The sequence below is a fragment of the Diceros bicornis genome, chromosome 4 (genome assembly GCF_020826845.1).
Source record: "Diceros bicornis minor isolate mBicDic1 chromosome 4, mDicBic1.mat.cur, whole genome shotgun sequence".
NCBI lineage: Eukaryota > Metazoa > Chordata > Mammalia > Perissodactyla > Rhinocerotidae > Diceros > Diceros bicornis.
The window spans coordinates 69,401,274-69,428,574 of NC_080743.1; the positions used below are offsets into that span (position 1 = coordinate 69,401,274).

Genomic DNA, 27,301 nt, shown 5'->3' on the forward strand with positions numbered 1-27,301 from the left:
GGTGAGGGCATGTTTTTCTAGACTACTTTTGTGTTTTCTTTTCCAGCATTTCCTGTCTTTGTGAATTTAGTCGTTAAACAAAGATATATTGAGAGTGACAATATGCCAGGAGCTATTTTAGATACTGAGGATAAAACAGGGAACAAAATAGAGAAAATTGCTGCTCTCGTGGAGCTCACGTGGGGACAGAAAGGCAATTGAACAAACAAATACATCAAATGTCAGGTGGTGATAAATGCTATGAAGTAACATTGGAGTAGGAGGATAGAGAGTAATGGAGCTGGGGTGAGGATTTGGGCACTGATTCGGTGTGATTTTATAGAGGGTGGTTGAAGAAGACTCTCTGATGAGGCACCATTGGAGCAAGAACCCGAATGAGGTGACGGAGTGAGCGGAGGAGGTATGTGGGGGAAGAGCATTCCGGGCAGAAAGAACAGTGAGTGCAGTGGCCCTGTAGTGGGGTCCTCAGCTTCCCAAGCCAGAAACTAGGGCCTCATTCTGAGCTTCTGTCTCTCTTCTTCACCCTCATATTCAAACCAAATCACCAATCCATTTGATTCCATACCTAGTATCTTTTAATTTTTCTACTGTTTCTCCATCTGCACAGGTGTTGCCTATTTGGGCAACAGTCTCTTAACTCTGCCTGCCCACTTCCCATTTTTTTGGCCCTCTGATGGGCCTCCCCTTTGTGCTCAGAGTCAATGCCCCGTAAAACTTCTGCTTTCCTCTCTGCTCTCATTTCTTGCTGCCTGTGCCTTGAACTTCATGCTCAAGTCAACACCAAAATGATTTCTTTTCTCTAGTTTCCCTCTGAGCCCTCTGGTCTCTGGGCCTTTCTATATGAGGGTGCTTCTCCTTGTTGCTTGCTTTCCCCTCCCCCCCTACTCATTTCACACCTTGCACATCCCACAGATCTTAGCTTAGATGTTTATTCTGGGATTTTTTTCCTGCCCCTTAAACGTCAGCCGGGTATCTTTCCAAGGGGGTCTCATCGAACCCTGTGTCTCCCCATCATTGCTCTCTTACCTCATTCTGTAATTGCCTTTTATTTTTCTGAACCTCTCAATAAACTCTAAGTAAGACACAAGCGGGAAGAAACTGTTGCTGCTTTGTGCCCCAGTGCTTAGCACAGTTCCTGACATTTAGAAATTGCACAATAAATATTAAACAAATGAATGCATGTTGAGCTAGATCCCTCTGATACAACAAGAGTCTAGAAGTATTTTTTTTTTTTTTGTGAGGAAGATCAGCACTGAGCTAACATCCATGTCAATCCTCCTCTTTTTGCTGAGGAAGACTGGGCCTGGGCTAACATCTGTGCCTATCTTCCTCCACTTTATATGAGATGCCAGTACAGCATGGCCTGACCAGCGGTGCATCGGTGCGCACCCGGGATTTGAACCCGGGCCGCCGGCAGTGGAGCGCACGCACTTAACCGCTATGCCACAGGGAAGGCCTCTAGAAATATTTTTATTAATAATTGATAGAACTATTTTACAGTCAAAACAATATTCATCAACTCACAAAAGCCAGACCAGCCTTGTGTTTAAGTTCTTGTTCCTGGTAGTTTTGTGTTCCATTATTTCTCAAACACATAAATATTATCTGTCAAATTTTAATATTATCTTATTTCAATCAATAATATGTAAAATTTCAATTCAGAGAACTTTGAATCTATCTGTGAAAAAATTCAAATGTAGAGCTCCAAATGTCGTGCTCTGGCTGCAGATAATATCATTATCGTGACTTATTTCTAGAGTTGAGACTTAATTCTAGAAAAAAAATTCTGAGTCAAACTTTATGAGTTTCGTCAAGTTTTTGGCATGCTAGGTGGATGTTCCAGTTTGTCACAGCCCCTTAATATGGAAATGAACGCTTTTAACACACTGAGAGAGTGAGGGAGACAAGAGAGAAAGTAGAAGCTCTTCTCACCTGTGGTTTGTACCTAGGTGAGAAGTGGTACTCCTGACCCCATGAGGTGTGAGGACTAGAAGAGAGTTGAGCAGGGACTTAAAATCGGGATGGGGCATTGTGTCAAAGTGTCTCAAACTGACTTTTAAAATTGTTGTAACAGGATTATTTAGAGAATTATAAATGAGCATCTGACACACTCATAGGTACCATTTATTGAGGCCTTGCTATATGGCAGTCACCATAACTGCTTTAAATAGATAGTCTTATTTAATTCCAATACCAGGCATATGGGATTGTCAACAAAAAATATCTGCAATACAAGAATTTAGTTAGGAAAGCTTTATTGCTCATACAATTTGCAAACTGGGGAGTCGCAGCCTCCGAAACAAATCAAAAGTATGCACAGGGGAGGGTGTGGGAGAGCAGAGCTTATAAAGACAAAATCCATAGACCACAGGGATGTTTTTTTTTTCCAAGTCATCTGCTTCAAGTTCTTATTTATTTCAAATTCTCACTGAAGTAACTAAAGAAATAAAATAGGGAAAAGTCTGTATTGCCATTCTAAGCTAAGAAAGGGGACCATCCACTTTTCAAATACTCAGAGTGCTGTATTACCTTTCCGTTGGTCTATAACAACTTACCTCCAACTGAGTGGCTTAAAACAGCACCCATTTGCTATCATAGTTTCTGTAGTCCAAGCCTGGCTTAATGGTATTCTCTGTTTTGAGTCCCACAAGGCTAAAATGAAGGTGTCTGCCTGTCTTTATTCCTTTCCCACAGGGATTGTTTTGAAAGCCCTCTCATTTATTGGTTCCCCTCTAGATACTGGTGTTCTAAAATCAGCTATATCAGGCTTCTGGCCATCAGTTAGGAGGGAACGCTCAGTTTCATGTACAAGTTGGGGTTTTTCTGAGAACAGAGTATGTGACTGCACCTCGGCTCGCATGGCCACTTGACTCTGTTTTGTTTTAGGTCTTGGTTAGCTACACAGAGTCCATTTCGTCTTTCTCTTTTAAGGGTCCTCTATCTTTTGTTTTAATTCCACAGGATCAATATCATTATATCCCCATTTTACAGATGAGAAAATAAGGTTCAGAGAGGTTGAGTGATTTGCCCCAGGTTACGCAGCATGTCACTGGTAGTGCTGAGCTATGAACCCATTCCCTCTGACTCGAAACGTGCAAGCCTCCTACTTCCTAGGCCCTACTGCCTCCCATGTCGAAAAATAAATCAACTAACTCATTCTACAGCTAAATGCATCTCACTTTAGGTTATCTATTGCTGTGGATTATCCACAGCATAATCCACCCATTATGCTGCAGTCCTGGTTAAAGGGTGGGAGACAAGTGATGGCAAATTCCATGCAAACGTGAGCATCTGACCTACAGAAGACACTGAAATAACGTCTTTGTCACCAAATAACACTAAAATAAGCTTCACCAAGCACGGGTTCATGAAAGAAGATCTCTAAATTGTGGGTGGGGTGCCTAATTATTCTTTCTGCGCACAAAGAGTCCCTCCTCTCTGAGGAAATCGTGATCCTGGAGAGAAGGAGAGGGACCGGTTGGCCCTCTCTCCCCGAAGGGCCGGGCCGGCAGGCCCCTCTTTGGCCTCTGGGCCCAGAGCTCTGGCTGAGGGCGTTTGTTTGTTTGGCTGTGACTCTTTTCCTTCAGTTTCCCTCTCGAGGTGTCAGATTTCATGAGCTCCAGGGCCAGAGACTGCCACAGAGCTCCAGGCTCCCCCGCCTGTTTTCGGCCTGAGCCTCTGGCTTTAGTCGCTGCCTCCTTGGCCAAAGCAGAGTGGGGGTTTGAAAAATGACACTGATTGGACGCACATTTGGTGGGGGCGATTGCTGGACAAACACCTCTCCAATCCCCAGCCCAAAATGAAACTGACAGCTACACCCTCCTGGTAGGGGCCCAAACCACTGCCTTATTAAGAGAGGCCCCTTCCTCTCCCTCCTCACCCACACACTCGCTGCTTGCCCAGCTCTTCCTGCTGCAATCAGAGGTAGGCCATGTGCCCCAGAGCCTTCTTCCCTGCCCACGCTCTCTCCTCAGCCACTAGTTTCCTCTGTGATGGAAAGCCCTGCTTGTCTAACTGGACTAATCCTCTGCTTGAGGCTCCAGAGTTCACTTCCCAATTTCTGGACCTTGAGTCCTTGTACTTTGCTGCCCAGAATCTCCACTTCCTTGCTGAGATTTCCCTGTTCTAGAACCCTCTCCTCGTGCAGCCATTTCTTTTTGCTGAATCCCCAGTCACCACTCTGGGAGGGGTGGGGTGGGGTGGAATTGGTGGGGACGCATGCAGCTGGAGTCTGATCATCGTCCTAGGGGGAGAGCGCAGTAGAGAAGTAATGACACTTTTATGAGCACCTCTTTCTCTGTTCGTTTGTTTGTTGAACTTCATTGAATTCATGGATTAGGCTTACTGGTTAGAGTGTGTGTTTCTTAGAAGAGATGGAATTAGAGACTGTTTTTAAGAAGAACCAGAGACTGCCTCCCAGGAGTGCACAAAGCAGCTCAACTATTGGAGCCAAAGTAGTCTCCTGGGTAGGTCATAAAATCCAAGTCATAAGAGCCCCCTGGCAAGTAATCGAAACTGCAGAATCTCACAAAGTCATTTGCTGAAAGCTGAAATATCCTATAAGTTTATAACAAATGTAGCATTAGCTATCCTTGGAGAAAGACGTTCCAGGAAGGGATTGAATCTGACAACTTTGCATGCTAACCTGGACTGCTTCTTGTTAGAGCGAAGAAGGTGGGGCTTTTTGTTTGTTTCTGGTATGTTTGTTTTTGCTGCCAAAGTGTTGTAATGTCGTGATTATTTAATACGTATGAGCCCTCGCCATGTACTAGGGGTAGTCAAAATATATTTACTACGAAAGGAGACGAACTCCAGTTGTAATAATAATAGCCAAGGCTTGAGGCCAAGCACTGCTCTAAGTTTTAACCCATTTATTCCTCGTGATGGTCCTTTTGGGGAGCACTGCTGTTAGTATCTCATTATTTGGACGAGGAAACTGAGGCGTGAGTGTTACATAACTTGTTTAAAATCACACAGCTTATAAAGGTCAGAGTTGAGATTAAAGCCAGGCATCCTGGTTCCAGAGCCTGTGGCCCACCCCCTGAGCTCTCCTGCTTGCTACGGCTGTTGAAGGAGGGCTTGTAGCATTAGACGGGCTAGGGGGCTCTATTTCTAACCCTGAGAATCTATACTTATTGATCATAAAGATAGCAACTGCCAATCAAATAAATCCTCTCTGAGACTGAGAATAGAATCTACTGATTTCTTGGTGACCGATACTTGCAATTTATCTTCTTGTCTATGTGCATTAAAAGTATCCTCTTAGAAAGCTTTGCTGAATGAAACTCAACACTGGGCCAGCTCACTGAGTGGGAAACTGAGAAGATGGGATAATTGAGAAGGGAGAAAGATCAGATAAATGGCAAAGCTCTGTGAGCTACTTTGTGCAAGCAGAGCAGCCCAGGGATTCAGTCCTCAGAAGCCATCCACGTAGATGCTCTGCTTACCAGAGGGGATTTGCCCCTTGCTGTGTGCACACTTGAGACTGTTCAAATCATCAGAGGAGGCACGATTGATCTCTGACTCATTCAACATGCCTAATCTTGTTGCCCCTTCAGGCCTGCCCAGTATAGAGAATATGTTTAATTTACCCTTCCTTCTCCTTTATTTTCACTTTGGATGTGCCATGGTGATTAATTTTCAGGGAAGACGGAGGAATATTGCTTATCTCAAGCTGGGTTGAGATCCAGCCCTACGGTTAGGATCAGGCCATCCTCTGCCTGCCTCTCCTCTGGCTCCTTCTGTGGGCATGGCTCAAGCATCTTCAGGGCCGGAAGGTGCGGTGAGGAATGTTCCCACCAGCAGAAGCTGACTGCTGGAAGGCTTGTAGGCGCCTTGCAACTCACAGCTCTCCTTTCAAACTACAGAGGAATCTGAGGGGCTTTTTAGAGAGCTCCTCCCTAATTGTTTCCATTGCTAGCTTTGGAGGGCTTCTTCCGTAATTCATCGCCTCTTAAGAATGTGCTTTATTTCTAAAGGCCTGTCCTGGGGGTTTTCAGAGGAAAAGGAGGAGAGATTAGTAGGCTCTGCCAAGCCTGAAATTGCTGATTCATAGGGTGAGGAGTTTTTAATCTGTAATCCTTTGGGGGTTTTTGGTACTCTGATGATATTCTCTGGGGCTCTCCAGATCCTTATTTAACCAGAATTATCTGTAACAGGATGCTCCCATGGCAAGATAAGCAGGAGAAGGCTAGCACTGACTACTAACTTATGTCAGTGCTCCATGATGGGAAGAGGGCAAGGAGATTTTGAGAACTGACTAGAGGCATTTGGATTTCTCAATGCCTTCTCAAAAAGTGTTTGCTGAATCGAATTGAAACTTATCTCCTTAGCATTATAATTCTAAACACTGGCCTTACTGGGCAGTGTAATGATTTAATGATTGCCTTCGTAAGACCTATGTTGGTTCCACTTGCATTCATGGTTTCAATTCTACATTAATTCTGGACACTTATCCCACTTCCCCTATATCACTTGTTTAAAAAATACTGTTTGCCCTGTCCTGTACTGCAAATCCAATTTCTGTGAAAAACTGACTATAGCAGTTGCTCTAAATTGGGATTGTTTACTTTTATGAACATTGGTTTTGAAGACTGCGGAGTGTTGTTGGAGAACAGTTTGAGGCTAAATGTGATTATGTGATCTGGTTCCTGCAAACTGTCCAGCTGGTGGCTGGATACCGTTATGCCGTTCTCTATTTCTTGTTGGGTCCATTCAAAGTATGAGGAAATAAAAGCGAGATGTAGAGTATCTTCAGTGTGTTCAACTTCTCTTAAGTTCATTATTATTTCCTTCTCTAAGAATCACTCATTATTTCTACAAATAACGTCAATTTTATCCACGTGGAAACCCAGTTTTAGTTTCGTAACACTATGGATATAAGAATAAGAGCCAAAATTCTATGGTAAAATTCTTAGACATTAATGCCAATTTTTTTTGGATTTGTAAATAGTTTAAATAACACTCGGAAAGATCTCTTCCACCTAATTAGCTTCTGTTCTCACCCCGTCTTGTTGTATCAGTTGGTATGTGGCTCAATTAGTCAGGAACGAGATATCCCGTGTATGCCCTAACCATAATCACAAGCATTTTCAGACAAATGTTGTTACTCATGAGAGAGCTTCTTTAAACTGTCATGGACCACACAGAGGTGGCATTCAGCTCATTTGCCGTGACAGTAACTTTGCCCTGAGCCTGTCTCTCACCATGTTTCTTATTTCCAATATTTCGGAATTCTAACCTTATGATTTGCTTTCCTGTTTTCAGCCTTAGCTCACCCTTCACTTGATGTTCAGCAGCAATATCCTAGCTTCCACAGGCAGGATTATCTTCTGCCACTTTGGGTAAATGTGCTCCTTCTTATCAGTCCCGGATCCTATACCTAGGCTCAGGACCTTGTGAGTGCTACTGTTATCGGGCTAGATAATTTTGTCTGCCATATCCCTTTTCAGGGAGCTAGGTCAAGGACATCATGCAACTCGTTTGAGTGCCATATTAAAGATCACACCCAGGGGAATATTTTGTTCCTGGGCAGCCTGAGACTTTGGGACTCCAGGCTTATATGGATAGTGTTGAGCTTTTGGAATTTTTATCATATGATTTCAGTGTTGGGACCCTGGTGTACAGACAAACCTCTACACAAGAGAAAGTAGTCATGTAGGAGGATGAGCATGCTTGGGTTGGGTCTTTCCTTTACTAAACATGTTAAAATGTACATTTTAACCAAAATTTTAGAAGCAATGGGACTTTAGGATGCTAATATTAGGATCTGGGGTGATGACAAGCCACTGGAGGAGATAGTCTTGAGAAGATGCAGCTATGAGGTGTTACTCAGAGTCATTAATCACTTGCAGGGCACTATGGGGAACAGGCCAGAGTCCATGCCCTCAAACTGCTTATAGCTTCTGGGTAGAGATAGAAAATGAAACTATACGCTGTGTAATTAAACCAATGTTTTCTTTCCCATATTCTGTCTTCTATGTATGTTGTAGTGAAACGAAATAGGAGAAACACTGAGCAGTGTTGGTTTGTGTTTCAGTGGTGTTCAAGACCTTGATAAATAATTTAGCATTTGGGGATATCAGTATACAAGAGGAGAAACTGAAAAACAAAGGTAATTTGCAATGTATGTTCATAGATTAAAACACTTGAATAGCTAGGATTTTATGACTGACCACAATAGATCTAATTATTTTTTTTACAGCTATTAAGTGGAATTAAATAGGCTGACCATATTTTCTTGGAAAAGTGATCAATTTTGCCTTCCAGATCTCACTTCTGACTGAAGCTCAAAGTTGCTTTAAACAACTTAGCTGGAGTAGAGCATAGCCCTGAAATGCCGCTTTTGCCGCAGAATCTGAGCCAGATGGCATATGTGTAAGACAGAAGGTAACAATGACCAGCTCTGGTGTCTGCATGTGTATGTGTTGTGAGCACGTGAGAGTGTCCATGTGTCTACAAGCCATATGACTCTTGGGCCATATGTTATCGTTATGTGAGGTTTCAAATTTGTATCAGCATAAGTAAGTAGTTATTTCAATTCACGGGTACCTCTCTGTCCTCTGTGTCAGATTGCCTTGTTTTTGTGCTCTGATGAGCAGTCACATAGAGTATTAATATTGGAAGGGATTTTAGAAGTTAGCTAGCCCAGTCTTCTGGTTAGAAAAGGACTCTTTCCTACAGTCTCTTAAAATCGATGATTATTCAGCTTCTACTTGAACACTTGGGTAATGGGGAGCTCATCCCCTCAAAAAGAAGCACATTCCAATTTTGAATGGCTCTAATTTTTAGCATGTTCCCCCTTATTTTTGGCTGAAATCTGCCTCTCTGCAACTTCCTTGGTTATGACTTTGGAGCTCTGTTGCATGGTCTGAATCCCTCTACTTCAGGATAATGCATCACATATTTGAAGACCATCAACTCCTAGTGGAGTCTTCTTTTTTCCAAGTGAAACATTCCGAGGTCCTTCTGTGACTCTTGTTGTCTTTACAGGGAGACAACTTCTCCCTTCTTCCCACTGGATATGTAGTAAGCTCCTTGAACCTGTGGATCCTGGAGGTTCTGCTTCCTTGCCACAAAGTCCAATACACCCTCTTTGACGGAGTCTCATTCTTCTTCTTAGTCCCAGATGTACCATTTCGAGTTCTTCTCTTTCTCTTCTTTGTCTTTTTTTTCTTCCCAGCATCCTTATCACACAGGCATTATTATGCATAATGTACTGAACCACATTCCTTATCTTAGCTTCTTTGCAATTGTGGTCACTCTGCCTTCCTTCGTGGATTATTTCTTCCATTCTCCTTTGAAAATTTTTAACTTGTCCCATCAGCTGGAGCAAAGAGAGACACTCTTTAGGTCCTATTCTTTCTCCCACAGCCGTAAAACCAGATTCTATTTACAGCCCCTGGAACCAGTGAGTTCAAAAAGACCAAGAGCAATGCAAGGTCTTACATTCACTCTCATTTGCATCGATGTTGTCTACTCAGCTAGATTCACATGTGTGACTCTGAGTACAGGTCATAGAATGTCTGTCACTACTAAAGTCTCTGTGTATGTAGTTTATGGCTGTGGGCTTAAAAGTAGTTGCTTCTACACGCAGTTTAAATTTTACCTCCTGATTATTTCAACTTCGTGGATCTTATTCTCCTCTCAAGAGCTATAGTGCTTTTACTCCCTACCACAGAATTTAATCACATGAACTTTGGTCCTGCTCATTGTCCAGAAGGAACAGAATATGAGATAGGGCATGTCCTTGGCAGTCCTTCTCTCTGTTTTACAGATGAAGAAACAGAATCGCAGGGAGAATATTTGGCTCGTCCAAGGCTACACCAATAGTTGAGCAGCTGGTCAGATACTGTTTCCGCTAAACTGCTCAACTAGCTCATTCCCTTGGCTTCAGTAGAGAAATAGACTTAAACTGTGGCATTTCCGATCTATGTTGTGTGTGTATATACATCTTTTCCCTTTTCATCAGTTAACACGTTGTCTGGTATGTGATAAGTTCTCAATAAATTCTTGTTAGCTAGAGTTTAAAGCCTTTTTTCCTTTTGAAAGTTGGGAAAATGTTTAAGAGAAAAAGACTAGATTGAGTATCAAGGAAGTAAGTATAACTAGGGACGTCATATCTTGGGAGAGAGAGTCTGTGAGGTTTTTTCAGAGAACTATTAAAGCATCTTGCTGGGTACCGTGGTGCCTACAAAGGATGTGAAACTCGGTCTCTGATCTCAGTGAGTTTACAGTGAGATAAATACAGTTGGCACTATATAGATGGGATAAAAATAGAGACAAGACTGAATCATATGAAAAAAATTAACTTCCAGTCCAAGGGAGAATGTATTCAATATCAATGAGGAGCTCACAGAAGGGAAGGTAATGGACATCTTGCTATTATGTTGTTGTTCTCATTGGAAGGGTGGTGGAAGGAGGGAGGAAGGGAGACCAGATGGAAAATGAGAAACAGGTGTGCTCCAGAAAAGTATTGTCCATTTAGTGCCAGCCACGGGTGGCAAACAGGCCAGAAACCCACAGTCGACTTAAGTTCCTGAGACAGAAGAGATTAAGAATGTAAAGAAGGGGACAAGAGTTGGTTGAGCACTTACTATATATTAATTCAACAAATATTTTCTGAGCTCCTGCTCCATGGCAGGCACTGTGTTAGGTGTTGGGGATTCAGCAATGATCAAGAGAGATAATATCTCTGCCTTCATGGAGTGTAAATTCAAGTGCTAGCCAGCCCGTGTGCTAGGAACCAGGTATTCCAGGGCCTGGTTTTCATGTCTAATGGATTTTACAGTAGCTTCTCCCCCTCCAGTCAACCCCAGCCTTTTCCCGAGTCTCTCGGTCTTTCCCAGGCCTAGTTCTATCCTCTGTGATCATGCAGAGGTCCCCATAGGATTGGTGACACCATCCGCCGTTGGATCCTGTTGCTCGATGCACATTGCTGCAGTTTCTGCTGAGCAGGATCCCGGCAAAGGAGCTCAGTCCTTCATTTGCCTTCAGACATTCCACTTCCCTCTTAAAGCGTCTGACTGACATGGCTATTGATGAGCTTCACCCTGTGAAGAACCTGAAGCTCAGGAAAGAGTTGCCCATGAGTGTTTGCTGTCAAACACAAATTATTGGCAAATTTCCTCCTAACTTCCTTTTCTGGTGGAGGCACCATGTATTGGAGGGTTCAGGGGTGTGGGATGGACATGGTGTAGAAAGGGCATTTCCCTGTCCCTAACCCCTCTTTGTCCTGACATAAATGCTGTATTCTCTAATCACCGGGGAACGCCTTGGAGCAGTGGAGTCAAACAGCCTGAGCTTGTAAGGGGCAGAGGAGCCAGGCTTGCAGGATGAGAGTATGCATGTGGGCCTTGTTTGTTGTCTATGTGGGGGATTGCTTATGCGCATGCCCTTCCCCCTGATTTAACACATACCAACATCAAACAACTGTCTGGTAAGGCCTCTGAACAGCCAGGGACCATTTTACAGAATACAAGTTTGCTAGAAACTCTCTATGGTGAGCTGAGCAGCATAATTCTTGCTTCAAGGAGTTCACCTTGTAGGATCTGCCAGATTCCCCTGAAGATTGTCCTCTGGCTTTGGGGGAAGCCCTGAGGGAGAAAGTGTCTGGTTTCAGTCCTCTCCCACGTTGCCCATGGCTCCTTCCCTTCTGATTAATGCTTCTTGTTCTGCTTTGCGGATGCCTCCCAGGACCCAGGGGAAGACTAGCCTCCTTTCTCTGGAGACCTTTGGCTGGACTTCTCTGGCTCTCCCAGAGGTGAAAGACCGCGGTTCTTGCAGCCTCAGGCTTGGCACCAGCTCATCTCTGGTGGATCCAGGGCGCAGATCTCCAATCTCACTATGGCTAGGGCCTCTGTGTCCCAGAGTGACCTCGTGGGCTCTCCCTCTGACTGGCTTTTAACAGCCCTTGCCATTGGTGATTTTCTTTCCAGATACAAGCCAATGGATTCCTGAAAGGGGCTATATGGGCTCCTCTCTCCATCTCTTCTCTGGCTTCGGTCTGGCGGCGCTCTCCTCTGTGGTCTGGATGGGGAATGATGATGAAGCAGGCTGCCTGTTGTTTTTGTTTTGTGATGTTTAAAGCAACCAAAGCTCTCATTACTGTAATACAGTATGTGCCTGGGCTGGAGGGAGGAGCAGAATCCCTCCTGGATCCGGGGGCAGTTATGTTGTGGTGAGCCTGGGAAAGTGGAACCATGGCTGATGGAATTTTGAATGCCAGGGCTGAGCAGGGCCTCAGAGCTCCTCCATTCTCACTCGTTTCAACCCCCTCATTTGAATAAAGTGGGAGCTAAGCCCATTTGGGGAAAGGGATTGTTGCTCAGGCAATAGAGTGGTTAGTGGTAGAGCTGAGACTAGAACTCAGGTCCCAAAGTGGATTTGCCGTCAGTGAGTGAAGCTTCTGCCTCTGTCTTCCTTGCTTGTTCAAGATCCTTTTGAGGCCCTGAACCTAATTTTCTATTTGTAATTTTATATTTCTTAATAAAGTAGGCCCTTAAAATTGTCTAGGCTTTAAGTGCCATAGAACCACCTGCCCCTGCCCAGATCTTTCTACTACTTTGAACTGCCTGTGTGTGTGAGTTTGAGTGTGAGGGGAAAGGACAGATGTGGACATTGAGCTGTCCTGATGCTGTTCTGCCAAAGCCAGCTCTGAGGTCAGGTCCCTGAGAGTCTCCAGGTCAGCCAATGGGAAACAATGAGCACCGTGGAGCCAGGTGGGAACTCCCTCCTAAAGTCTGCTTCACATGCTGGCATGTGACAGAAATATTGCAAGTGGAGTAGAGCTGAGCACACCTTTGTGCCTGATGAGACTGTCCTGTTAGACTAGATAGTAGAGGTGGATGGGGAGAACATGGCGTGGCATACCCCTAAAGCCACATTGACCATCCCATAGCAACCAGATATTGAATGCCATTGTGGTTGCTACCTGTGTGATCTTGGGCAAATGATCTACTCTCTGGGTCTCAGTCTTCTCATCTTCAAAATGAGGATAATAATAATAATAACCTCATAAAGTTGTTATGAGGAAAAAATGAGAAAATTAATGTCTAACTTAGCAAAAGTACATAATAAGTGCTCTATGAATGTTTATCATCTCTCTCATAAGTCCTGAGAGATGCAAAGTATTCTTGTCCTTAAGGAGCTCACAGACTTGTTGAAGGGACAAGATTTCATACACATATGCAAGCACAATTAGGGAGCTATAAGTCACTATATGGTATCTGCTAAGTTTTGGGGTAGATGCAATGGAGTTGAGAGATGAGGCAGATTATCATGGGCTGGAAGATGTGTCAAAGAGGAGGTAAGAGCCTTATGGAAAAAAGCCTGTGTACTCCATCTTCTCAACTCTTAGCAGTGAGGTGAACAGGGCAACAGCCGTGCCTGGATACTGCAGATCCCTCAGGTCATCCATTGGCCCACCCAACACATTCACCGATTATCTCCAAACTCTGTGCTCTGCACTGGGAATTTAAAGAAAAGCATAACAAGATTTCTCCCTCCAGGAGCTCACAGTCTAGCTAGAGAGGCGGACATGCATAGAGATATTATAACTAACAAATGCTGTATTCATATCTACTTATATCTCCAAACCAATCTGAGCCCAAACGGGGGGCGGGGGGTTGTCAGAGAGGAGCTCAGAACAAGAGTTGAAGGAAAGCTTGTATATACTTGGTGAAAAAGGGGCACAAGCCATGAGATCTTGTCCAAAGGAGCTGGTTGGTGTGAGTCTTTCTGCAGGAGAGGTGGAGTTGATACTCTAAACAAGAACATTCTGAGACTGAGACTGAGGAGGCTCTGAGGCCAGAATTGGCAGGCCCTTGGTCTCACACTCAGCCCTGACCTGGGCTAGGAAGTGGAGAGGGGCAGGCCTGGCATATTGGAGAGAGGAGGCTCTTTACACATCAAGAGTAAATGCCAGACACTGATGACTCAAGGGGAATCTTCCTGAAGGCAGATGGAGTCTGCAGATGTTTCAAAGCCTTAAATAAACTTACATTCTCTGTGTCGCTTGGCTCAGAAGCTGCCAATAAAAGTAAGATAGAAGGGAATGTCCAGCCAGCAATGTGAAGGAAGCATGAAATGGAAAAGATTAGAGGCAGAACTTTTTTTGATCAATGACAATATTATTTTGACAAGGATTGCAGGAGTTGCAGGCGCTGAGAGAGTGACTTGCTTGAAGGAAGGGGTAGGGACCAGGAAAGGAATCCCAGACACTTGGTCCTAACCCAACTGTTGAACGAGGCTTTCAGGCTCTGGGATTTGGGCAGGAACTCCCGAGTCATATTTGTCCAAGGTGGTGGGGAACCGTGAGACTTCACTCTTAGCGTCTATATGTTCCTGGGCCAATTGTTGTATAACACCACATCTTCCACTTTGCACTGTCGTCCCTAAAGTCAGAGAGAAATGGGAAGATTAAGTTTAGAATTACTGCTCCATGTCCTTCCCCTGATTGTTTTTCCTAACACATTTGAGCCTAAGAAGACATTCTGAATCCCTGAGAGGGTCGACAAGGTGTCAGGGCTTGGTTGAGATAGAGAACAGGCTGGTCAACTCTGAATTCCTCTCTCTCTCAATCTGGAAGGTTGTCCTGGGCTTTTGCCTCTTTCATTGGCCAGGACATTCAAACTTTGCAGTTTTTCATGATTCCTTATTTTGTATTTTTCCTCCTTGGTCTTTCTTGGTCCTTCTTCGTCTATTATTTATCTAGGCCCACTTGTATATCCCCTCTTCTATCATACCATCTTTGCAGCCATGGCCTGGCATGAACTTTCTTGTCCACTGTCTTTGTTTTTCCAAATGTTCGCATATGCCAGTTGTGTAAATGTCCTCCTGGCAAGAACTAAGATGGGTGCATTTTATTGTGTTGCCTCCACCTGTGCTGGCTTACAATAGATGCCCAGTATATACTTGTCACCTAGACTACTCATCTTTCTTTCTCCCTATGCACCATTCTATTAATAATACCACTATTAATAACTACATGTTAATAAGCACTTACTGTCTCCCAGGCACTGTGCTGTAAATCCTTTCTATACATCATCTCATTTAATTTTAATAGTGACACTATTTTCTACTTTTTGTAGAAAGTGTCCTTCAACTCAGAGATTTATTAGTATCTAGCTATTTTAGAAGTGCCTGACCTGTCTCATTGCTGACGTTTTCACCACAGAATATGGTGGCAAAAGCCTAAGAGGTGAAATCCTCGCTGCCTCCTTCAGCTGATGGTCTTAGAGAAGGTGAGGGATCGCCCTTTATGGCAAAAACACCAGGCTTAGCCCTCACATCCTGGAGGTCCTGAATATGTTAAAGGAAAGACACTTAGATTGCTCTGCTGAAAGGGCAGACCCTGGCTGGAGCCTGGGAAATTGGGTCCAAGTCTCTCTCCATGGAGGACGTCCTTCAGGGAGCAGAAATCAGGGTTCATTGGCATCATACTAGTCTCTTCTGGGGTTCAGGAGGGTTTCTTACAGCTGGATGAGAGAGAATTTATTCATGTCCCAGAGATGCTTCAAGCCCATGTTGACTGGTCTTGTGCAAAAAGTAAGCAGCCTGATAGCGCCATGTGTTCTTAAGAGGCCAGCAGCATCACGGACCCCAAGAGTAGGGTGGCCCTGATGGAAATGGCATGGTCAGAACAAGCTCTTGGCCCTCCAGGCTTTGGGTAGCTGGATTGGGAGATTGTTGGGGTGTGTGCACTCTCACACACAGGGACAGAACAGCACTCGAGCAAGCAGTGTGATCGCATCACTGTCCCCATGGATGTGGCCACTGCCGAGCTCTCCTCAGCCTCAGGCTGGTTTCTGCTGTGCTGGTTCATAGTTAAGCACGTGGGTCGTTCATGACTTCCGAATGACTGCATGTAAGGGACCAAGTCACTTTCTCCAGAGGCAGCATCACTCACAGTGTGCACCCAGCAAAGTTTAGTGTGCTGGTGAAAGGCAAGGAGTTTGTGTTGTTGTTCTCACCTATTTTATTACCACTGAAATGATCTGTCAGTCAACCTACAAGTGTTCTCTGAGCACCCACTATGTCGGTGTTAGCCAATACAGAAATAAAGCTATGGGTGGGGGAGGCATGCTTTTTGCCTCTAACTTGCCCCTAATTTATTGAGGAGACAACGCCTAGGCATAGAAAAGTAAAGTAGAAATACAAATAAATGCAAACATTTACAAGCCAGGCACTGTCCTAGGCACTTCCTATGTGATAACTCATTTCATCCTCACAACATTCTTACAGGAGCGCGTGTTGTTATTACCTTCCCTTTACAGATGAGGAAATAGAGGTGCCAAGGTTCAGGTGTGTGGCCAGGTCCACACAGCTGGTGGAGGAGGAGACGGGATTAAAACCCAGCAAGTCTGGTTTCGGACAAGGCGCCTGAGCAAGATCGGCCAGGGACATAGGAGGCAGAGCATGGGGTACAGGGGCCCAGGGGCCACAGGAAGGGGTGATCCACGGAGTCTGGTTCTGCTTCCAGATTTGCCGCTGAGCTCTCAAGAGGAAGGCATCTTATATGTAGACACCATTTGCCTTTAAACTCACTTCTGGGATTAGGAGAGAGATGCGTCTCTTGCTTACCATTGTTTTCCGTTTGACCACTTTACTACATGACCTATGTCTTCCTTCTAGTTCTTGAGGCAATGGACAGATTAGTGATGAGAAAGGCAACTTTCAAAAACAAATACTTATGTTTGTGGAAGGTTGTGCCTGACTCAAGGAGGTTGTTCCAGTTATTTCTTGCTGTGTAATAAATCACCTCACAATTTATGGTTTAAAACAACAATGATCCCATTATTGCTATTCTCTCTCCTGTTTCTGAGATGACTGGGCTCAGCTAGGCTGTTCTTGCTCAGGGTCTCCCCTGTGATTGCAGCAGATAGTAGCTGGGGCTGGAGTCACCTGCGAGGCTTCCTCACTCACAAGTATGAGTCGATGCCTCTGTCTGCTGGAACCTCAGCTAGGACTACCGGCCAGAACACCTGCACGTGGCTTCTCCATGTGCCCTGGGCTCCCTCACCACATGGCAGCTGGGTTCCCAAGGCAACTATCCCAAGAGAGAGAGCCAAGTGGAAGTACGTTACCTCCTGGGACTAGCTCTGAAGTTTCATAGCCATCGCTGTTACTGCATTCATTTTATTAGAGCCTATATTCAAGAGGAGGGAAATTAGATACCAGCTCTCAAGGAGACAGTGTCACAAAATTTGTGGACACATTTGAAAACCACCACAGAGATTTTCCAAGTAACTTCCCTCTGGTTTAAAGAAATCAGTTATCTGAGACAGGCAGGGCCTAAAGAAGCTGTGTGTGCTCTGAGTTTTAGGAAGGAAGAACAGGAGGTTGGGCCAAGAGAGGCAGTGTGATAAGAGAACAAGTGCTAGACTGGGTGACCAGAGGCCTGGCTCTGCCTTTGACCAGCTGTTGCCTGTGGGGAGGCCTGTCTGCTTTTTGGGCTGCCTTACTTTCCTTACCTTTAACCTGAGAGGATTGAGAAAGATGAGCTCCCAGGTCCCTTCAAGCTTTCGCTATTGTGGATTTACAATTTTGAGGACTAGTATCTTTCTTTCACAACCTCCAAAACCCTCTGACCATAGCCCCTCATGCTGACCTTCTGTGCCCAATAGTGTACGCAGGCGGCCCTCTGCGCACCAGCACATGCGTCAGGGGTCTGAGGACCCTGGGGTAGAGGGTGAGATGGGGGAAGAAAATGAGAGAGGCCAGGTGGGGAAGATGCTCAAGTGCAGGATAGTGGAAGTCAGGAGTGGGAGTAAAATATCCCTGTGAAGGGCCAGGGATAGCTAGAGCTCAGCGAGGTCAGATGACCTGCTCAAGGTCTCAGGTGGCCTGGGGATACTGGATTGTAGAGCTTCTAACATCATTTTCTGTTTTGAAAATCCTCTGCCTTCAATTTGTATTTACTCTCCTTCTTCCTCCCACTAATTGCATGAAGACGTTAGATTTGACATCCCTTGTGCTTATAATACAGAAAGCATAACAGGCAAATGATGTCACACCATTGATGTTCCGTGGTCCCTTCTGCCCCTGGCAGGGGGAGTGTCTTCTGTGACAATAATTTCATTCAGCGTCCTCTCCTCTTCCTGAGTGGGGAGTGAGAGAGTGAGATAGCTCTCTGTTTCTTTCCCCCTCCACCTCTTCCGTGAACTCTAGTTGTCTCCATTCTACGGATGAGAAGAGTGAGGTAGAGGGAAGCAAAGTGCTCTTCTAACAAAGGGAGGCGCAGACCTTGCTGTTCCATCCCCCTCTGAGCAGTAAGGGACACCTCAGCTCATCTGGGGCCTGTCCTATGTGCTTAAATACTTACAGATTGGGCCGTTCTGGGCCTTTGGCTCAGCACTGAGGGGCTACATTTTGAGAAGCACGAGATTAGGATTCCCAGAGGAAAGCTGGGAATGAGGTGGACTTCAACAGATCCTTGGGAATCAAGATAAAACAGAAGGATGTTTGGGGTAGCTGTGGGGTGTGTGCGCGTGCGTGTGCATGTGTGTGTGTGTTTGGGGGCCCATCTCTCGCCAAAACCAAACTCGTTTCTGCATATTTGTTTGCTGAGTATTAAATACTCTAAAGATTACTCTTTCTATTTGTTGAATCTGAAATGAGAATGACTCAGCAGAGAGGAAAAACAAGCCTTGAATGCCCTGAATGGCCCCTAAATGAAAATATGTGGCCCTAAATCACGTGGGTTTTCTTCTCCCCACCAAGCCCTAATCTACAACACACACAGGCACAAGTTTGTTGTTGTTACTGCATGCGAGTGGATTCCGACTCCTAGAGACTTGTGTACAGCACAGCAGAGCCCTGCGCGGTGTTTTGGCTCCATCCTCTCCTCTCCAAGTGTTGTAACAGAGAATGCTCCACCACTATTCATAGGGTTTTCATGGCCATTTTTTTCGAAAATGGGTGGCCAGGTCCTTCTTCCTTGTCTATCTAGTCTGGAAGCTCCCCTGAAACCTGTCCACCAGGGGTGACCCTGCTGGTATTTGAAATATGGAAATCGTAGCTTTCAGCATCACAGCAACATGCAGCCGCCACAGTATGACAACCCACAAACAGGTGGTGTGGTTCCCTGAGCGGGGAACAAACCCTGGGCGTGGTGCTGAGAGTGCCGAATCTGACCCACTAGACCACCGGGGCTGGCTACAGCACAAGTACCACGCACACTTGTGCACACACCACACCTCCTGTATCTGCTCCGACTTAACCCAAGTCCTTTATCTCATTTCCGCTTCCCACTCCAGCCTTTCCAGGACCCTACCCTTTCCTGCAGCGAAGGCTTATTCATGTTTCGGTGGAGGGGTCCGGGCTGCCGCAGCTGATTTGTCAGGAGGGCGGGCGCTTCCTCTTTGGCCCCTATCACAGGCTCACTGTGAATATCCCTGCAGGAAATCTGTGACTTTTTATTTTTTGCCAAAGTGTGGTCACCTCAGATCATTTCTAGCTTTTGGATCTGGAAAGATGTACTATCCGGGGAGAATGACCATCTGCCAAATCAGATGTGCCCTGCTTTGTACACAAGCTGTATTCCTGAAAAATTGATTATAAACTAGATTTAGGTATCTTGAATCATATTTTGAATGTACCGGAAGGATTTGCTATTCAAAGGAACCCAGCACTGAATCCTTTTGTACAGTGAAGAACTATCCTGTAATGTGGAGACTCTCTCAGTGATTTATGAGTTAGGTAAGTAGATGGAACATTTTTGTATACCAAATGTTATTTTAAATGTACTGTGTGAAAACTTGTTATTCAAAGGTGCCAAGCACTGATGGCTTGTGCAAAGAATTATTCTGTAATGTGGATAAACATTTCATGATTTATGAGTTTGGCAAGTTCAGACATTTCTTGAAGTCGGGTATAACTCTAATTCTGCTGTAGAGAAAAAGATGATTTTTGCTAATATTCAAACTTGGGGGAAGAAAGACAGCTTTACTATCTGTAAGTTATGGTCACTCCAAAGGAGCTTGGGAGGACCAGAGGTACTCAGAGTTTCCACTTTGTTAGGGCAAAAGATCCCAAGGGTTGCCTGCTCTGCCTACTTTCCACATTATCACAGAGTGGAAATGATGCTGCTGTTTTTCCAAATAAATGGAGTTAACTATTATAGCTACATTTGTGAAAGTGTTTCTCTTTATATCTACATCTATATCACCTAAATATCTATCTATGTATCTATCTACCTACCTACCTACCTATCTACCTATCTATCATCTATCTATCATCTATCGATCTATCTCTATCATGTGTATTCAGTTCTATAGTAAAAAATAAACATTGCAGTAGGGCTTGTGTTTTGGCGGACTGAAAGGCTATTGTTCCACCAGCATAGAGAGCTCCATCCTCCAAGATCACTGGCGGTGGGAGCTGGGTGAGAGACTTTAACTTCCTGCTCACTCTTTCTCACTCAGCAGCTCAAGAGTCATTTCAGCTCTCCTCTCCCAGGTTTGTCAAGCAGAACATGCTGATGACTTGCTCCTTCGTCATAATGTGGCCCTGTCTACGTTTCAGAAAGAGGTTTTTGGAAGCTTACCCAAGTACGAGACAACTTGTAAGAAGTTTGACCTTCTAGATTCTTGTATTTTTGAATTTTTGCTAATTTCTAGTTGTGGCTGCCACACTCCCATCTGCCTGACCTTCCATTTGCTTCCTGATTTTCCTGATCCTGCTGTGGGCAGGCTTGAGATAGAGAGTCAACCACCTCCCATTGGCTCTGGGAGGTCTTCAGCCATGGCTCATTCTGGAGTCAATTTGGAGTGTTCATGCAGCTGGGCTAGGGGAGGGGATTTTGACTGTGAAGAGGGAAGTGGGGTCTTTATTATAAGGGACACATTCTCTCTGAGCTACATATTCATTGATGTTCCTTGGAAAATATTGGACTGTCAATGAAGAAACACTGGCCTTGGAGTCAGAAGAACAGGAATTGAGTCTTAACTCTGTCTCTTTTTAGTTTTGTGACCAGGTAAATCTGCCTAGGTTGCGGGTGAATTGACTTTGGGCCTTACTTTTCTACGTCATAAAGGGAAGTGGTAATCCCTCTCCTCAGGATTGTTATAAGGCTCAGTGATATTGTGTTTGTAAGCATCCACTACAGTGCAAGTTTTCCAAAAAAAAGAAAGTAGGGTATAAGCAGCAATTCTCAACTGTTCTCTGCTTCTGTTTAACTTGTGTTCAAGATGTACGAATCAATAATATCTCTCAATCCCCCAAGTGATTCTCGAGGTTTAAGTTCCTCCCACACCTCCAACCTCTGGGATATGCATGGTTGGTTGGAAAGCTCCCTCAAGATTCTGATAAACTATCCCCAGAAAATTGTTTTTTGTCAGAAAAGACAATGTAAAAGACGTTAACAAAGAACATATTTTCCTTGTTAAAAATCAAAACATCACAAATTGGGCTAGAGTTTCCTTTTGATCACAATTCCCAATCTCCCCTGCCAAACACTCCTATCTCTGAGGGAATTACTGTTATCAAGACTCATCTCCCAAGGTTCCTTGCTCTATCCCCACTTGCCATGCTATGTGAGCACCAGAGTGAGTACTAGAGTGAAGCTTGTTATCAGTGTGGTGTTTAACTCTCTAGATCTTTTATGTATATCTAAATGTCTGTGAGTGTGTGTATCTATCCATAAAAACATATGGTGTGCTTTACATAAATCTTGCAACCTGCTTGTTCACTAAAAACATGTCATAGACATCTAACCATGTAACTACATGTAGTTCTAACTCATGCTTTTTAACTATTGCTTAGTATTTCACAGCAGAAATATACTATAGTTTATAGCATTCCCATATTGATAGAAATTTTTCCAAGTTTTTTGTTCAAATTAAATTTAAAAAAAAATTGCACCAACAGTGTTCACAGTTTCCAATGTCTCCACATCCTTGCCAACACATGTTGTCTTTTGTTTTTTTGATATTAGCCATACTGACAGATGTGAGGTGATATCTTATTGTGGTTTTGATTTGCATTTCCCTGATGATTAGTAATGTTGAGCATTTTTTCATTTACCTGTTGGCCATTTGTATATCTTCTGTGGAGAAATGTCTGTTCAAATCCTTAGCTGATTTTTAAATCAAGTTATTAGTTTTTTGCTGTTGAGTTGTAGGAGTTCCTTATATATTTTGGATATTAATCTCTCATCCGATATATGGTTTGCAAATATTTTCTTGCATTGTACAAGTTGCCTTTTCACTCTGTTGATGGTTTCCTTTGCTGTGCAAAAGCTTTTTAGTTTGATGTAGTCCCACTTGTTTATTTTTATTGTTGTCGCCTGTGCTTCGGTGTCATATCTAAGAAGTCATTGCCAAGACCAATGTCATGAAGCTTTTCCTATATGTTTTCTTCCAGAAGTTTTAAAGTTTCAGGTCTTACATGTAAGTCTTTAATCTATTTTGAGTTGATTTTTGTGTGTAGTGTAAGATAAGGGTCCAATTTCGTTCTTTGCTTGTGGGTATCCAGTTTTCTCAACATTGTTGAACAGACATTCCTTTCCCCGTTGTATATTCTTGGCACTCTTGTTGAAGATAAGTTGGCTGCAGCCACTATGGGAAAAAGTATGGAAGTTCCTCAAAAAATTAAAAATAGAACTACCATATAACCCAGCAATCCCACTTGTGGATATTTTTCCAAAATAATTAAATCAGGATCTTGAAGAGATATTAGCACTTCCTTGTTCATTGCAGCAGTATTCACAGTAACCAAGATGTGGAAACAACCTAAATATGTATCTACAGATGAATGGATAAACAAAATGTGATATATACACACAACGGAATATTATTCAGCCTTTAAAAAGAAGGAAATTCTGCAATATGCAACAACATTGATGAATCTTGAGGACATTATGTTGAGTGAAATAAGTCAGTCGCAGAAGGACAAATACCGTGTGATTCCACTACATTAGATAACTAAAATAGTCAAATTCATAGAATGAAAGAGTGGAATGCTGGTTGCCAGGGACTGAGGGGAGGGTAAAATGGGGAGTTACTAGTCAACAGGCATAAAGTTTCAGCTAAGCAAGATGAGTAAGTTCTAGAGATCTGATGTACAACATTGTACCTGTAGTCAACAATGTATTATACACTTAAAAATTTAAGAGGGTAGATCTTATGTTAAGTGTTCTTACCACATAAAATAAAATTTCAATGTTGTAAAGCATTTCTTTGTGCATACCTCATTGTGCAGATACATAAGTCTTTCTCAGGGGTAAATAATAATAAGTGAACTATATGACTTATAAGGTATATGCCTTTTTAAATTAAATTATCTTCTAATTTATATACCCAGTGGCAGAGTATGGGAGTATCCAGTTCCCCACATTATTGCCAAATTTCATATTATCACACAAAATTTTTGCCAATCTGGTGAATAAAACTGGTATTCAATGAGTGCTTTAATGTGTGTCTTTCTGATCGCTAGTGAGGTTGAGTACTTTTAGATGTTTACTCTCATTTTATTTTCTCCTCTGTTAAATGCTTTTAATTTACTTCACCCATTTTTGTAGTGCTTTTAAAAAAATGATTTCTAGAGATTATTCATACCACAAATTATTTTGTCATAAAATTTCAAATATTTACCTTAGCCTGTTGCTTGTCTAAGTTTATGATGTCTTTTGTCACAAAGACATTTTGAATTTTGATGGAAAAATTTATCATTCTTTAATTTACGAATTTTGCTTTCTATGTCTTATTTATGCGGGCCTTCCCTACCTTAACTCATAGCAAATTACCCTATATTTTCTTGAAATGCTTTTATAGTTCTGTTTTTACATCTTGGACTCTTTATTTTTTGTGTGAGGTATGGGTATGCTTTTATTTCTTTTTGAAAACAAATAAACTGTTTCACTGACTTTAAATGCCCCTTTTATCATAGAGTACGTTCCGATTTATAGTTGAGTCTTTTCTGAGTTACCAGTTCTCTACACTGTTCTGTTTGTGTGCCAGTACCATACTCAGAGAGGCCTTTCCTGACCGCCTTACCTAAGATAGCCCTCATTCACTCTCTATCACGTTATTCCATTTCATTTTCTTCATGACACATATACCTCTTTAGATTTCTTCTCTATTTACTCGTTTGCTTGTTATAAGCTCCTTCTCTGCCTTTCTTAGCACCTAGAATAGCACCTAACCAACACTTAGAAAATAGTTGCTGAAAGAATGAATGAAAGAATACCCCAGACCAGGGGTATTTACATTTTGAGTTTTATTTTTAAGGCTTGAATAAACTGTTTGTCAAAGGAATTTGTACTATTAACCCAAGAAGTGGCTAGAGAAGGACCTTTTCAGCTCCGTGAAATTCTTCCATGTATGTTTATGGGTTCTGTTCACATGTTACATTGCTTAAATATTGAACCCTTGGAAGGACTCATTCAAAGGGGCAGAAAAGAGTGATGTCTGCTTATAAAAGCTTTGGGGATACTGCCTTTTAGGGTATGGAGTTTAGAGTGGGCAGATGCAATCACTGAATATGTGGCTCAAGGCAATCATTAATTCATTCTGCAAATATTTATGCAGCACTCTGGTAGGTGTTGAGAATGCAATGACGAGTAAAATAAACGTGGAGCTTTTTCCCCATTACGAGAGAACAGACACTAATTAGATGATACAGCAATGAATGTATAATTAGAAACTATGACCATTTCTATGTAGAAAAGTTATAAGATGCTTTTAGTGCATGTAACAATCAAGAGGGCCGGAGAATATTTCACTGAGGAAGTGACCTTTGAATGGAGATTTGATCTAGACAAAGAGAGCATGAAACTTTTTGGCAGAGGTCCTGAGGCAGAAGAAAATGGAAGAAAAAAGTGAAAGAAGCCCCAAATGTGACTGAAGTGGAAAGATGGAGCAGCAGTGTAGCTCTGATAAGGTAGGCAGAGGCCAGATCAAAGGAGAGTGTAGTATGACAAACACAAACAAAACAAACAACAAAAAAATCCTATGTGGATTTTGGAGTAATACAAACCCTGGGTTCACATATGAGTTTTGGCGCCAATCAACTGTGTAACCAGATCAGTTTTAACCTCTTCCTCCTTGGTTACCTTATTGATGAAAAGAAACCTCATTGGGTTACTGTGAATGTTACATGAGATAGCCCTTGGCACATGTTAGACATTCACGGTATAGTTATAGTACTTCCAGGTTTGTTAATGGTTCTTCTGTGTTTGTTAGCTGCTGGTCACCCTAATTTTAAGCAAACAAAGCAGAAATAATCACTGGTTTTGGAGATTCACAGCCTGAAACCAAGTCACAGTTTCTAAAAGGAAATTCAGTCAACAATTTTTGAGCACTTAGTGAGTTCTTCTTAGCTCAGTTCAAAACCATTTGTGAGCACCTACTTCGTACAAGATATAAAGTATTACTTTGGAGATAAAGAATGAGCCATTTTGAAGCTAACGATTAAATGGATAATTTTATAACAATGTTATTGAGGATCTAATAGAGGTAAATTCAGTGTGTGTTTTGGTGAAGGGAATGAGGTGTAGAAGATGTTCCCTGTAGAAGGAACCACTAGGGAAGCTTATGGAGGGGAGAAAGTTATGGCTAGTAACCATGGGGAAGGTGCCACGAGAGAGAGAGAACTGTAGGATTCTTCTACCAAAGGCTGCTGGGAGATGCTGGTTAGCCCTGGCAATACTTACAAGGCTGAAGGGCAGCTCACCAGGAGCTTGGGTCTTTGTGGAAGGACATCCTGGATCACGATCATGGGCTAGTTCTCGACTACAGCCAAGATCAATGTCTCCAAGATCTGCCTGTGTGTTTCCTTTTCTGGGCATGTTTGCTTGGGGGCTCATTTATGGAAACACCGTGTTCTCGCTGCTGGCAGTGACTAGGCACACTGAGACACATATTTTATCCCATCCAAATCAATGCCATGAAACCATGCTCATCACCCTTTTGTGGTCTGTGGATCACCAACCCCTGTCCCCCACCATGGGGCCGCTTTAGTCTTTTATATTTTATTGGTTTTGGCTCCATCCTCTACAAGCAGAACCATCTGAATATCTGATATATATATATATATATATTTTTTTTTTTTACCGCTTTGGGGAGTCAGAGTTCTACTGCCTAGAGAATATCATAGTTCTGCTTCCTCAAAAAAGTGTCTTTGCTATGTTATCCTGTTATTTACTCCATCCTCATTATTGCCCATTAAAATCTTACCTATCCTTCAAGAACTTGACCAGATGCTGATTTCTCCATGAAGCCTTTTCTGATCACCCCCAACTTAAAGGGATTTCATTTCCTTCACAATTTTGTATTACAGATTATTTTTAATAGTGGATCCAATGTTTGGTTGATTATTAGTGTTACCTGGAAGAAACTGTCTCTTTTTTAATAATTTTTTTATTTCAGAACAGTTTTATATTTACATAAGTATTGCAAAGATAGTACGTAGAATTCCTGTTTACCCCACACTCAGTTTCCCCTATTATTAGCACCTTACATTAGTATAGTACATTTGTCACAGTTAATGAATCAATATTGATACATTATTATTAAGTGAAGTCTACATTTTATTCATATTTCCTCAGTTTTCCCCTAATGTCCTTTTTCTCTTCCAGAATCCCATCCAGGATATCATGTTACATTTTGTCATCATGTCTCCTCAAGCTCACTTAGCTGTGATGGTTTCTCAGACTTTCTTGTCTTTAGCGACCTTGAAAGTTTTGAGGATTGCTCATCATGAATTTTGTAGAATGTCCCTCAATTGGGATTTGTCTGATGTTTTTCTCATGATTAGATGAGGAAGACCACAGAGGTAAAGTGTCATTCTCATCACATTATATCAAGGATACATATTATCAATATGACTTACCGAAGTTGATGTTAACCTTGATCACCTGGTTTGAATTAGTGTTTGTCAGATTTCTCTGCTGAAAAATTACTCTTTTTCTTTCTCCATTGCATACTGTACTCTTTGGAAGAAAGTCATTATGTGCAGCTCACACTCAAGGAGTGGAGGGGAGGTGGTTATGCTCCCCCCTATGCTTTAAGAGTAGAGAGTATCTACATAAATTATTTAGAATTCTTTTGCATGGGAAATTTGTCTATTCTCCCCCATTTGTTTATTCAATCATTTCTTTATATCAACATGGACTTGTAGATATTTGTTTTATACTTTGAGTTATAATCCAATACTACTTTATTTGTTTTGTTGCTCAAATTATTCCAGCTTTGGCCTTTGGGGACTCTTTCAGTTGGCTCCTGTGTCCTTTCGACATACCCAAATCATTTTTTTATATGTACACTTTCTCAATTTCTGGCACTAAAAAATCCTCCTGGCTCAT

The 27,301-nt window shown here is 42.8% G+C and overlaps 1 protein-coding gene across 1 annotated transcript in view; it reads left to right on the plus strand.

The window, feature by feature from the left end:
* The window catches only part of DDR2 (discoidin domain receptor tyrosine kinase 2), a 152,205-nt gene that overhangs the window by 62,826 nt on the left and 62,078 nt on the right, over positions 1 to 27,301 (plus strand). The window lies entirely within an intron of this gene.